This window comes from Nelusetta ayraudi, unplaced genomic scaffold, assembly GCF_046127955.1.
Source record: "Nelusetta ayraudi isolate G7.1 ecotype Tasmania unplaced genomic scaffold, CSIRO-AGI_Nayr_v1 ptg000047l, whole genome shotgun sequence".
Taxonomy (NCBI): domain Eukaryota; kingdom Metazoa; phylum Chordata; class Actinopteri; order Tetraodontiformes; family Monacanthidae; genus Nelusetta; species Nelusetta ayraudi.
The window spans coordinates 1333540-1347226 of NW_027466097.1; positions in this window are offsets into that span (position 1 = coordinate 1333540).

The following is a 13687-nucleotide window of genomic DNA, read 5'->3' on the forward strand; positions in this document are numbered from 1 at the left end:
AACAATTTCGCGTCACGAACAGGATTGCTGGAGACCTGTCAGTGGAACTCTGGGACGTTGAGGGCCCGGGACCAGGAACGGAGGAAACTCCTCGTTCCCCCTCTACCTCGAACCAAGCATTCAGAGATGAGAGGATCGGCGTCTAAGAGTGGATCTGATCGGCTTCACGTCTATCCAAGCGAACCTGGAAGGGAAGTGCTGATTCAGAGATCGGGTGAGAAGTAATTGTTCTTGTCTCAGACATATCAGTCACCAGTGGGTTGTTTTCCTTGTCGTCTACGAACGGTCCCGGGGCAGGACGGAGCGCATACGTTAACCGTGCCTGTCAGGTCGGTGTTGATTCTGAATCAACACTGAAATTCCCGCTCCACAAGTGAGCCGGAAGCTTCTGGTAGGTAAACTACCAGAGGGGTGAGTTTTTTCTCCACCTTTTTGCTCCAGAGTAAGAAAAAGGGGTGCACGGGGACGCCTGTGTATTTTCTGACTTGGAATTTTGTGAAAACTTAGTGAAAAGTCAGAGTAATAAGTCTAGCTAGACAGTGCTGGGGAAGAACCAGAGCAAAGTGGCTGCTGCTGTTCCCCAGGGGGGACCAATTGTGGACGACATGAGGAAAAAATATGGTCCAGATTGTCTTGACATGTTGGGAATTTGGGTTGAAAAGTATGATTTCCCAGCAGGGGGATCACTGAGTTTGGAGGAATTGAGAAACCTCCGGGATAAATTGAAGATAGCAGAGGGAAAGGTTACAAAAAAGAAAAAAACAAACAAATATGCAATTCAGATCATCAAAGATCATGAAAGGTGTTTTTCATTTTGGAAAACTGAAGCAGAAGTCAGGGACAGGAAACAAGTAAAGAAAACAAAAACAAACGTGTGAACAGCACTGGGCGCTGGAGCACAGGGGTGACAGAGATAACGGCAGAGGGTGCACACACTCATACACACTCCCCAGAGGAGGGAGAAAAGGAGCCGCTCACACACGAGCATTCAAATGTACCAAATCGTCTGTATCCTTCTCTTACAGGCCCGAGGGACCCTCTCCTGGACATGCCTGTCTTCCCTCCTCCCGCCTGCCCTCATCCAACGCTACCACCGTACAACCCTGCGCACTCCAGCACCAACGCCGCAGCGTCGCCACGTTCATCAGGACTGCCGTCAACCAAACGGCCAGCCTCATCACTGCTTTCAGACAAGGGCTGCTCCCCCAGATCGCCAAAGCAGTTAACAGAAGCTGCTGCGTGGGGATTGAAGATGCCCGGCTGACAGAGGTCCGACGTCATGCAGTGCACGCTGAGAGGCTTCTGCAGGAGGCCAGCGATGCAGAGGACAAGAAGATAAAGCGTGCCTCCCTCACCATCATGAAGCACCTCAGTGACACGGCGAGACGGCCCTACAGGAACAACGACAACCGACGAAGGGCGACTAGCGGAGACAGAGGCGAAAAGGGGGCGTGCCACATCTGCGGCCGAATGGGTCACTGGGCCAGAGAATGCCCTGACAAAGGAAGAACCATGCCCACCGCAGCCAAGAGAGTGATCGCGAGGACCGGAAAAGAGGATCCAGAGGGGACCAGGACGTGTTTATGTAGCATAATTGTGGCAAAGCACTGTTCCTGCTTTTGTTGTGGTTTGTGGCGTGTGTGAGAGTGATCAGTGAGCAGGCTGCAGTTACCCACTTCTACCAGTGGAGGTCGTGTTCGCCCCGGGGAATAACGCTAGAGAGGTCTCAAGTGGCTCATGAGACCTATGTGGAGCGAACCGTCGTAGCGGACGTTAACGTGTGTGTTATCTGTTGTGCTTCCACAGGTGAGAAGGGGAAATGGTTGAAAATAAGAGCAAATGTATGTGTGGCTGTTTCGTAATTGAAGTCTGAGATCGAGGGTATGTGAGTTAAATTTACGTTTTGAATGTATCGTCTCTGAGTGATGTGGGAAATGTGGGAAACGACATGATTAATAAGTTCAAGTCGAAGTCGGGTATGGATCTGTGTTTTGAAATGTAAAAAGTAGATAACGCTCGAGAGGAAGTCTCTCAAGTGGCTCATGAGACCTATGCGGAGCGAACCGTAGTAGCGGACGTTAACATGTGTGTTGTCTGTTGTGCTTCCACAGAAAACCAAAATAAAAGCTTCTAAAGAAACAAAGAAAAACAAAAATAAATGTGTCTTCGCAACATTACCATGCTACATTTACGTTTGACTATCTGCTTTAATATAAAACCACAACAAATGTGTTTTATAATTGTCTTTATATAATCTACAAACGTATTTGTATGATCCAGGGAAAATTCCATGTTTGTTTGCGAAACTCATTGGAAGAATGAAGAAAATCTGTTCGATTGTTATTGTCATGAACATGAATCACAAAACATATATATATATATTTTTTCCATGTGTCACTTTAACAGAGACAACACCATCTGTAATTACTATGTCTGGTTGCATTTCCCTGGCAGGCAAAGATAGATGGAAGAGACATCCTTCTGTGTAGAAGATGGGACTGGCTTGTCTGTGGATGGTGGAGGCTCGCTGGGCTCATCAATCCGTCCATCCATTCACCTTGTTCGTCTCATCCTGACTGCAGCACGCCACTGTGGAGGCTTGACATAACACACATTAGATTAATAACAGAAAAGCAAAATGTGACTTATGGTGTATTATTTAGTGTGCTTCAGTTGTAATTCTCATAATAATGACTGTTTTGCTGGCTTCACACAATATATATAATTGGCCTGTCTTAGTTAAAAGCCCACTCACCACGACAAGGTGAAGGCCAAGAGTGGGAACACAAACACAGACCAGAAACGAACAGGACAAATCCAGACAAGACTACAAAAAACACAAACACAAATATCAATCACTTTGACCACTATCTTTTTTCACAAAAACTTTTATTTCTTTACAAATTGAACCTTAGATTGTGTCACAACAAACTAAATAAACCCTTGAAACAGCCAACAAAACATGAAACAACAACACTTCATCAATATTATAATGAGTATCCTCATTGTATGTCCTTGTATGGTTCAATGCTGACACAATAAAATAAAAACGAAAAATAAAGACAATGTCTCTTTTTTGGCACGACTGATTGTAGTAGACTATAGCTCTTATACTTAGCCTGACAGTTTGTGCAATGAATTATATTATATCCTAAAACAAGACTAAATAGCCCATAGTTTAAAAATATGTTCAATAGTAAGTGTTCAGTGGGTCAGATGTCAAATGTGATCTATTTAAAATGTAGAATAGATGAGCTAAATAACACATATATAATACACATTGATGGGAATTGAACCATCGCCTCAGTCTTGCAAGTCCAAGATTGTCATAATGTACCACAAACCTAAATCACACTCCCTTTTTTCATCTAAGCTGTTTGAGTAGCGTTAGCACACCGTGATTCCTCATCAACTACAGGCCTACACTTCAAATAATTATGAGAAAAATCCAACGTAAAGAGAGCACTTCCATTAGGAAATAGTCAACATGAAATTTCGTCTTCTACTGACACCTGCTGGTCAAATTGAATAGTTGCAAATATTGTGAAGAAGTTGTCATCTAATTCTAATCCTAAACAATATGGCCATTCCAAGTCAAGTATTAAGACAATTAATCAGGTTTGTACTGCTTGATTGAACACATTCATCCCGTTCCAGTGCACTAAAACCCACTTCCCTTCAGGACCGTGTCAGCGAAGCCAAAACTTCCTCGAGTGACGCTGTTTCCCAGCATGCAATGCGAGCTAGCGATTCACAATACTATTTCATCACAAACATGGATGTAAAAAATAAAAAGGGAAAAGGGGAAAAATGAAACTTCAGGAACACCAACCATTGCAATACAAGCAGAACTGGGCCGAAGTTTTATATTATGTACACCATAATACAGCCTTCTGGTGGACAAGCCATACTATTTAAGCCGTGTCCTCCTATGGCACTTCCGTGGGTGGAAGCTCATCGTAGAGGTCACGTGCTGGTTGCGCGTCACTCCACCGATCACCTCGGGGAAGGTCTGAGACAAGGTCGTTGCCCTTGCAGGTCATCTGATTCAGGTGAATATATGGAAAACATGGGTCAATGTGGTCAGTCTTAACAAGAGAAGCTTACTGGCGGAAATAATGTACTACAAGTGAATGTCACACTTTCTTTTTGTTTTGTATGTGGTCAGTCTTAACAAGAGAAGCTTACTGGCGAAAATAATGTACTACAAGTGGATGTCACACTTTCTTTTTGTTTTGTATGAGCATTTAAAAACAACAACAACATAATAATATGGATTTTGACCATTTATGTTTTGGAGTTCATTGAAAGAGGTTTATTTATATATATATATATATATATATATATATATATATATATATATAAATATGTATATACATATACATATATATACATATACATATACATATATATACATATATATATACATACATATACATATATATATATATACATACACACACATGTATACATATATATATATATATATATATATACATATATATGTGCGTGTGTGTGTGTAACTTTAACTAACTTATCTATTTCTATCCATCTATCAAACGTACTATCTAGGGATCTATCTGGGGGGGGGGTTCAAATGAGCCGTCGATTGTATGTGTGGGAGTCCCTCGGGTTCAGCCCAGCTGATTTAGTGTTCGGTGAGAGGACCCTCACGTCTGTTAAGGGGTAAGTGGCTTTCCAATGTTAAATGAGTCGAGAATAATGTGTTAGATTACGTCATTTTTTTTTTTCGTGAATGCTTGCATCGTGCTTGTGAAACTGCTCACAAAACTCTTGTCGCCAGCCAGTCTAAAATGAAGCAGCAGTTTGACAAGAAAGCTGTGGCTCGAGTTTTTGAGACAGGCGACCGAGTGTTGGTATTGTTGCCGTTACCCGGTTCCCGTTTGCAGGCTGGTTTTTCTGGTCCGTATGTCGTGGAGCGCAAACTTTCCGATACAGATTATGTAGTGCACACTCCTGATAGAAAACGATCGTCCCGCGTCTGCCACGTCAAAATGTTGAAAAGTTCCGCCCGGTTCACACTGGACGTGGAAGCGCCGCGAAGCGCCGCGAAGCGCCGAGCGCTTCCATTCAGCGCCCATGTTAATCAATCAGTGTGTTTACATGCAGAGCTTAATCGGACTAAGCAATAATTCTGTTTTCTCGTCCAATCGGAGTTCTCAGCTTGGTCCCCGTATCCATGCAGCTGAGAAATTCAAATTATTGACGGGAACGTGTCCTCCTCACAACACTAGGGGGTGGAGTGAGTCTTTTCAGCCGGTCAGCTGCTTTCGGTTGACATATTAAATCTATTATGATATGGAACGATAGTTCATAATGTACGTGTTACTTGCTTTGCAGATAAGGTGTACCCTATTTCTTGTGCTCCTGGTTATTTTAAAAGGCAGACAAGAACGTTGTTTGCTGTTGGAGGGCTACAACAACACTTCGATGCTACGCTTTGTGCCGTCGCTACGGACCCCAAACTCTCGTTCTTGTTGGATTCGGGTGTGTGTCTGTATTCGATTATCATGATGTTGTTTTTTTTAAATGCTCATACAAAACAAAAATAAAGTGTGACATTCACTTGTAGTACATTATTTTTGCCAGCAAGCTTCTCTTGTTACAACTGACCATCGACCCATATTTTCCATATACTCAACTGAATCAGATACCCTGCAGATCCCCTGCAAGGGCCCCGAGGTGATCGGTGGAGTGACGCGCAACCAGCACGTGACCTCTACGATGAGCTTCCACCCACGGAAGTGCCATAGGAGGACACGGCTTAAATAGTATGGCTTGTCCACCAGAAGGCTGTATTATAGTGTACATAATATAAAACTTCGGCCCAGTTCTGCTTGTATTGCAATGGTTGGTGTTCCTGAAGTTTCATTTTTCGTCCCTTTTTATTTTTTACATCCATGTTTGTGATGAAATAGTATTGTGAAATCGCTAGCTCGCATTGCATGCTGGGAAACAGCGTCACTCAAGGAAGTTTTGGCTTCGCTGACACGGTCCTGAAGGGAAGTGGGTTTTAGTGCACTGGAACGGGATGAATGTGTTCAATCAAGCAGTACAAACCTGATTAATTGTCTTAATACTTGACTTGGAATGGCCATATTGTTTAGGATTAGAATTAGATGACAACTTGTTCACAATATTTGCAACTATTCAATTTGACCAGCAGGTGTCAGTAGAAGACGAAATTTCATGTTGACTATTTCCTAATGGAAGTGCTCTCTTTACGTTGGATTTTTCTCATAATTATTTGAAGTGTAGGCCTGTATCTGCACACAATTTGGAATTCGTCCCAGCGCCCTGAGCTGTAAATTTGGACGGTGTAAAATGAAAATGGCCATCTGCAGCAGAATGAAAGTGAGATTGCATTGTCCAGGTAGGAGGACAGCAGTCAGTCATGTTTCACCTCCAGTCAACACGCAGTGGTTCACATGAAGGTCCAAGAGGCCTACAGACCTACACTGAGTCTGGACGTGGCAGTACAGTTGGATCATTGTCTTTGTTGTGTCGTTTGGTCATTGTGATCCAATGTAATGTGAGAGAAGGACGAGTGCAGTTATATTGGAGTGAGTTATTTAGAGTGTAATAGAAGTTATAATGCAGAGTCTGTTTTTATGAAATGTTCTATCACCTGGCATCCATCCATCCATCCATCCATCCATCCATCTTCTACTGCCGTATCCGGAGTCAGGTCTCGGGGGCAGCAGCCTCAGCAGAGACCCCCAGACTTCCCTGGACCCAGTCACCTCCTCCAGTTCCACCAGTGGGACCCCAAGGCTTCCCAGTCCAGCCCAGAGACCGGGTCAGCACCACTCTGACTCCCCGAGTCCCTGCTGCTCAGGTGAGGCTTCAAAGATCTGGCTGCACCTGATTGGACGGTCGTGGAGGATCTCCTTGGTCTTCTTGGTCTTCTTGGTCTCCAGCTGTTTGACCTCATGCTCTCTGTTGACCTCCTCACTCAGTCCCTCAGTGATGTAGAGCTCAGTGTAGATGCTGTTGAGGAGAGTTTGACTTCCTGCTTCTTCACCTTCAGTCACACGTTCACATCTCCTCTCCAGACTGATCTTCTGCTGCTGTAGAAGCTCCTGCAGACCACCAACCTCTGGAGCTGAGAGAAGGTTGGAGAAGAAAACATCAGTGTGACAGTGTGAGCATCATTTTCTGTCCACGACTTGAAGCTGAAAGCATCCAAACTCCATTTTTCAGCTGATGTGGTGAAGCTGCTGTTGTCTGACTGTTTGCTCTAAATGTCCTCCAGTGGATCTTCTGACTGGAGGTCCTGACCACGGTTATAATAGTTAACGAAAACGAACAAAATAACGAAAACTTCAATTGAAAAAAACAATTGTCACGTTCCCAGGGTTTAGGATTTTGGTACCTGCCTCGTTGGGCTTCGAAGCGAGCAGAGCTGAGACCATAAGGGTGACGTAGCAACGTTCAGGACACTGATTGACCAAAGGCCGTCTTTCACGAAAGACCAAAACCGCCATTTTTAAATGCCTCGCGTGTGGATTTTTACATTAACACGTATTAAGAACTGAAAAGCTTATGAAACTGTACCATGGGTGAACAAAGAACTACAGACGTTTCTGTTTTCTGTGGCCGAAGAAAAAGCACAATGCAGACAGTTGTGCAGAAAGTTTAGTGTTAGCTAAAATATCGGGCACACAGACGTACTTATGTATACATTTCTTTCCATTGTAACAGGTGCTACAAGATCTGCAATCCATTACCTAGAATTGGTTTTCCTTAAACTGATGTACAGGATTACTAATCTGACTTTGATGGGCAAATTTGACAACAGAATACAATTATGAAGCACTAAAACACAGGACCACAAAACAATTAAATGCATGATGAAATAATGATATGCTTTGTTAAATGAAATAAAATGGCATTTTCAACTAAGTAATAAAATAGTCGGTGGTGCAGTGGTTAGCGCTGCCGCCTCACAGCAAGAAGGTCGTGGGTTTGATTCCGGGGCCTGGACCTGGGACCTTTCTGTGTGGAGTTTGCATGTTTTCCCTGTGTCTGCATGGGTTCTCTCCGGGTTCTCCGGCTTCCTCCCACACTCCAAAAACATGCATGTGAGGTCAATTGAACGTTCTAAATTGTCCGTAGGTGTGCATGTGAGTGTGAATGGTTGTTTGTCTCTATGTGGCCCTGCGATGAACTGGCGACTTGTCCAGGGTGTCACCCTGCCTTCGCCCTAAGACAGCTGGGATAGGCTCCAGCAGACCCCCGTGACCCTGAATAGGAATAAGCGGGTATAGAAGATGAATGAATGAAATCTTTATTCAATGAATGACACATTTTATTTCACTCGTGGTTTATGTAATTATTATTTTTTGCTCCATAGCTTTCATGATTCAGCATTACATGTTAAGCGTGATGAATTGCATGAAAAGAGAGAGCACTCGCTGATAAATTAACATGGTGTGCTGTTTAATTCCATGAGGACGACAAAATATTTGCAAATTTGTGTTAGCTACACACATCAACAGGTGCAAGAGAAAGGGAGGAACTTTCAGGGAGGAACTTTCAAGATCGTTGAGTTTTTATTTTTAATTTTTTTTAGTTCTGATGAAATAAATAGACCAATCATTTCATTACTTTGTCTGCTTTCCAAAGAGAGTTGCTTCAAAGAATTATCATTTATTATTCAGTGGCACATTGCTCACTTGTTTAATTCACAAATAATAGTATATTATTATAATAATACTATTTTATTAATATAATAATACTACTACTACTACTACTACTACTACTACTACTACTACTAATAATAATAATCATCATCATCATCATCATCATCATCATCATCTCATCATCATCATCATCATCATCATTATTATTTCTAAAATTTCCAAACAACAATCGTCAGTTGTTCCGTAAAAAATACATTGATTTCCATGTTGAATTTTGTACGGTTCGTGAGCGCGCACGTCTGTCAGTGACGGTCTCCACACTGACACAACTGCGCATGCTCTATTATCCCATCAATGCGGAAGTCAAAAAGTTTTTGGGAGCCATGCGCTGGGTGAGCAACTTCATTGAAAGGAATGGGATGCCATCTTGGACTCTGGGGGCTTGCCGCACTGTCACGCAGGTTGTGACGTAGCGGGCCGGCGACGCCGACAGGTATGACGTGAATGATTGACAACTACCATTCGTTCCTGTTAGCGAGAGGATTAAAAACAAACAGACACCATTATGGCATCAAAAAGGAGTTATCCCAGCGGTGCGGAAAAACGGAAGGAAAAGAAAACTGATCAAGAAAAACTTGCAAAGGGGAAAGGTAAGTTATTTGTTTGTGATGTGGGCTGGAGAGGTGGAGGTGAAACGCTGTTGTCCCCCCCCCATGTTTGTTTATTTGTCCTGTTAGCCAGCTAGCTAGCGTCGGATAAATGTTAGCTGGCTGGCTAATATTTGTTCGTCATGAATCAGCGTTTTTGTTTGTTTTATGAAAGTTGACCATATCCTGCGATGTTGGCCTATCCTGCCATGGGAATGACTGATTGACTCCACACCCGTTTATTCACATTCTAACAGGGAGGGCGGGAGGGAGGGCATGTTGTAGTTGTTGTTGTAGTCAGTCCCCTGTTATTGTTCAGTGGAAGTTGTCTCTCACATATTTGACTCTTCATGTTATTTTAGCCTTAACTTAGGATGAATTTACTAAGCTTAGTTTGTATTTTGTAGGCCCTTAATTAGAAATGTGGTACTGTTTTAGAATTCAAAGAAATATTTTATGGAAATACTTTATTTGGCATGGTGTTGACTATTTTAGACTGTTGTGGCAGTGGGTCATTTATCTTAGTTTTATTACTTTAACTAGTACAGTGTGTAAAGTAATGCCAAAAACTCTTAAAAATGACAGTTTTGTAATTGGGTAAAAGCTTTAAAGGGACACTGCAACCATAATGTTTAATTTAAAAACAAATGAATTTTTAATTTTCCTATATTACTGCAACATCACTGTAATAATAAAATAGGAAAATGCGCTTCTGATCTGTTTTGCTTGATGATCTAATGAGCTTTGTCTCTGCAGGAGCAATTCTAAAATATGTTGGCGCTCCAGACATTGAGCCAGAGGGATCTCCCGAACATCCTGACCAGGAAGCTCCAGGACCAACACGTTCCTCAGAACCTCCTTCTGTCCAGGTGAATAATGTGTGTTATTCTTAGTAGCTAAGCTGATAAGTGTGGGACGAAACTAAGGCAATTAAGCATTATTTTGATTGTTGGTTTGCGTTTTAGTGTTGCACTTGTTGGTTTGTTGGATTTTCTTATTTAAAGTAAGCATTTTTTTTTTTAATGAATACTCAATCTGTTGTATTTATTGACATATAGAGGATTCTTTTCCTAGTATTATAGTGTTTGTTTGTTTTTAAATCAGTTTAACTTGCCTGAGTTGCTCAACTGAAGATGTTTAATTTTACCTGTAGCCTGTTTTGCTCACGAGGTGTAATAGATTGTGGAATCTTAGTAGACCTTAGTAGACGCACGCTGCTGAGAGTGGCAGCGATCAGCTCCGATGACCATGGTGCTTGTAAATAAGGCAAATGTGCCATCTAGTGGGATGCAGCATGTTTATTCGTGTTGGAGCAATGACAAGTACGACTAACAAAACAAAAGATGCACAGGGTAAAAAAAAAAAATCATAAAGTCAAGCCCAACAAAGATAACAGATGGGCATAACTGTAACATTACATAGTAATGATTACTAGTACTACCAAAATTTCTCTATTTTACTTTTCAACTCGAACTTGAACTATTCATCCCCTTTTTTCAGCAGCCATTAAGACAAAAGGATGACACTTATGCATTGCATCAAACTGTGATGCACAAACTAAATTAAATTAAATCAAAACAATAAATAAAGTGTGCATTAAACAGGGGGCAGTGCAATACAGTACAGGACTCAACTGATATAGTGCAGTTAGGCAGTATAGCCTATAACAGCTGTTCAGCATCCATAGTAATCCACAGTCAGTGCCATAATCATCCAGTCAGTGTCATATTCATCCATCGTCAGTATAATATATATGATATCGCGCAGACCCTCGTCCTCCACCACATTAATTGGCCTGCAAGCCGTAGCCACACCCATTTAGCCCCCGCTGTTGAAAGTTGGCGTGTGGTGGACGCGGCCAGTGGTCTCCGTGCCACACCATCCAACGTGGTTTGCTTTACCTCAGAAGGGGGCGGAGGGCTCTCCGCGTCAGCTGTATGCTTCGCAGACAAGTGAAACGTAAGACTGCTCGTACTCCGGTGGAAACTAAATACAGCTTTACAGTAAATGCATATCACTTTTGTCCTGTCAAGACTGCCATCTGGCAGGGTTTTGAAGTGGAACTTTCCATTTACAATTGACGCCTTATCCATGTTAGTCCTTCCTAGTGCTCATCTACGCTCAGTGTCTTTTTCTTTTTTTTGTTGTGCTTACAAGCCGGCTGCAAGCGTGTGACTGTGTGCTGTGAGTCAATTAATTTCCCGTTTCCACAATCTACGGAGCGGCCAAAGGTTCAAAAAGCACCGTGTGCGTTAATCGCGATGAAAAAATTTGAATTATTGCCTTCGGCGCGAAACAACCAGCAAACGCGAATAAGAATGTTGACATTTGGAGAGAGGATGAGACCGGGGCGATGCTTTCTCTTCTAAAAGAGATGGACATATTAAAATAACGCACAACAGAGACCTTTTTTAAAAGGGTAGCGCAGCAAATGCAGGGCTCCGGCTTTGCGCAGCCCTGAACAAATACGTATTCCTTCGTATTTATATTTCTACCTTTTCGTTCACATTTTTTATAAGTTAGAAGAATTTTAACTTTGTAAATAAAAGCACAGCAAAGAGATGTTTTTCTGATTTGTTTTTATTTCGATAATTTCGCTGTTATTCTGCTGGAAACGGCACAAGCTTCCTCCACGGTCGGCACTTTAATGAGCGTGTGTATAACTGAAGACACCGTTCCTTTGCAAAACCTGTACACAAACTCTCCCACCAGTCTGCGCAGAACCCGCATCCAACAAGAACGAGAGTTTCGGGTCCGTGGCGACGGCACAAAGCGTAGCATCGAAGACATTGTGTTGTTGTAGCCCTCCAACAGTAAACAATGTTCTTGTCTCATGGTTATCTTTTAAGATAACCATGAGCACAAGAAATAGGGTACAGCTTATCTGCAAAGTAAGTAACACGTACATTATGAACTATCATTCTATATCATAATGATGTAATATGTCAACCGAAAGCAGCTGACCAGCTGAAAAGGCTCACTCCACCCCCTACTGTTGGGAGGAGGACACGTTCCCGTCAGTAATTCAAATTTCTCAGCTGCATGTATAGGGGGACAAGGTGAGAACTCCGTTTGGACGAGAAAACCAAATTATTGCTTAGTCCGATTAAGCTCTGCATGTAAACGCACTGATTACACCTGCGCCAGAGTGCAGAGTGAAAGCAGCTCTTTTAAAAACAAGCGCAGGCTGAAGTCAGCACTCTGTCCTCTGGCGTGTCCACGCTGAGAACTCTGTCCTTCGCAGTTCTTAGCATTTCGGCTAGCAATCCCAGAGCGGGCTGGGCCATAAGCACAGCCGGAGGAGGAACCCTGGCGGGTGCCCGTTCATCGGGAGGTGGCGCTGTGTGTGCGTGATCGTTGTGCATTCACCGCTTGGCTGTTAAAGCCGGAGCCCCCCCCCCCAGTTGAACACCGGTGCGCCGAGACGGGTACTGGAAGGACGCTGGTCTCAACCCCCTGCCTGGGTGCAGTCGCTCCGTCTTCCTCTGTTTTCGCCATTCTCCTCTGTTACTGTTGCGGCGGCGATGTCCTCGCAATCAATTGCCGCACCAGTCTAGCCGGGTAACAGCGGTGTCACCACCACAACGCGGACACTTTTCCTTTGATTTTGGTTTATTTGGTTTAGACAATTCAGTTTGTCTGTTTCTTTTGTTAGCGTAACCACTTTCTTTGGTTGGTTTTCTTTTCTTTGTTTTGTTGTGAAATTTTGGTGAAACTTTGGGTTTTCTATTGAGTAGCGATTTTGTTATAGTTTGATTTCCTTTTTTAGTTCATTAATATCTTGTTCCATAGTGATCGTTACCTTTTTGTTTTGGGTTTTGGTCCTGTGTGTGTGTGTGTGTGTGTGTGTGTGTGTGTGTGTGTGTGTGTGTGTGTGTGTGTGTGTGTGTGTGTGTGTGTGCGCGCGCGAAGAATAAATAAAAGTTTTCCTTTCGTTCTAACTGTTTAACGCTTGCCTGGGTGTCTCAAGGTATTAGTATGTTAATTTTGTTCTCTTTTCTTTAGGACAGGAGTTGGCGTAGCGTGAATTTTGGTTTGTAGTGATTCCCTTAGCTTTGTTTATTCCCTTTTTTGAGTTTTCTTTGGTTTCTTTGGCCCTGTTCCCCTTATTTTCTTATGTTGAACAGTCTTTTTGGTATGGTACTTATTTCCTTGACACTCAGGCAGCTAAACCTGGTCTATTTTAAATTGTTGTCAAATAAAGCTGTTTCATTGGAAGTCCGTCTCGTCCTCTTAAATTTCAAAGCGTAACGAACCTGTGTAGCCCGAGGAATTTTATTATAGTTTATTTCCTGGGGTGCAACTCCCCAGGTGACGTTGTCAGGCAACCCCCCCCCCCACCCCCCCCAATTTTCCTTTATACCCACCATCTGA